Source organism: Haliaeetus leucocephalus, unplaced genomic scaffold (assembly GCF_000737465.1).
Source record: "Haliaeetus leucocephalus isolate CR32 unplaced genomic scaffold, Haliaeetus_leucocephalus-4.0 Scaffold373, whole genome shotgun sequence".
Classification (NCBI taxonomy): domain Eukaryota; kingdom Metazoa; phylum Chordata; class Aves; order Accipitriformes; family Accipitridae; genus Haliaeetus; species Haliaeetus leucocephalus.
Window position 1 is genome coordinate 3,260,910 of NW_010972809.1, and position 1,533 is coordinate 3,262,442.

The window sequence follows — 1,533 nt, forward strand, 5'->3', positions numbered from 1 at the left end:
AGAGAAATCACACAAAATACTATAACACCACAATATACAGCAGTAAAACTAAAATAAAACTAAAATCTTATTTCCTGCATCCACTCCAACAGAAACTAAAGAACACGTGAAGAATGCAGGCTTTTCTTTCATACTAAAATATTTTGTGATTTTTTTTGTTAGTAGCTAATCCCCTCATGATTAAGCCCCTCCCAAAGAGGTTTTTTTTCCCATAAAAATCACAGTTAACATAATTTTGCAATTTCGTTCATCTTCCTTTCATGTTATTTCCCTTTTTCTACCCTTCACTCCATGAGTTTGGTCTTTTAAGACTCTAAGCTCTTCAACTTAAACACTATAGACCTGGGCATGAAAATCTGAGCTAGTAAGCGTACAGGTGAAATGCAGCACCATTCAGGTTTGACATCTCACATCCTGACTCTCACTTGCCTCCTATTGTTCTGCCTGGTTTGAGACTGAGCAGTCTTCTAGTTACAGAGTTCACATGAACAAAACGGATGGAGGTCCATATACTGTGTTTGCAGAGTTCCCAGCAGAATGAGCATCTGTTTCAAGAGTTCCTTTAATACAAATTGAAAATGCTAACAACCCTGACAAGCACAGCAGAAATACCCAAACAGAAGCAAGTGACCACGCACACAGGAACAAGCTAATACTCAGCCCTGTGGTGACCTTGTATTAGCGCTGTGGTTTGCTCTTCCTGTTATCCTTTGACTGCATTTTCAGGTCCCCATTTCCTCTCTTAGTTCTTCCCCTGACAGCCTACTCGTTCCTCACCACTGCACTGCTCAGTACTTCTTTGATCTGCATTTCTTTTGGGGAACCTACACAGCGTGCATTTTGTACTTAGTCCTCCTCCCTGTCGTTTCAATTTACATTGTTAAAGCAGCCATTGTTAAAGCCAAGTACTTTATGTACGGTGGGTATGTTTGTCAAACAAATACTTCTAAGGGCTCGCCTGGTGCAGGTGTTCCTCCCCTGGCCAGGAATCACCTACGAGCTTCATACCTACAGAGTTCAACAAGTGTAAAAGCTCCACCATCCATTAGCATGACAGCGCATGGAGGCTGCAATATCACTTGACTGGTTCTTAAGATTTCCACGTTTCCAGTGCTTTGCATGCTGCGTAACCCGCAGTTGGACCAAGGCCAAAGAGAATATGGGAGAGAGAGAGCATTAATCCCAATGATATTTTCCCCTCAGCGAAAAGGAGTGTTTGCAAAGCCTTGAGATGAGCCATGAAAATAAATATTTGGTTGTCACATAGCTCATGGCCACTCACTCTCAAATTAATTTTGTAGACGGTGCCTGCCGAGTGGGTTTGGTCTCCACCTTCGCTTAGAAGAACTTAAGTTTGCTTCGGTTTAACCGGACATAATTCCAGGGTAGAGAAGTTCTGGGCTGTTGCAGGTGACGGCGGCCGAAGGTAATGTGCAGACGCTGGCTGCTAAAGAGGAAGCGGGCCCCGAGGACCGGCTCCTTCGGGCGGCCAAGCCGCCGCGGGCAGGGCCTGCGGGCCGGGCAGGGCCTGCG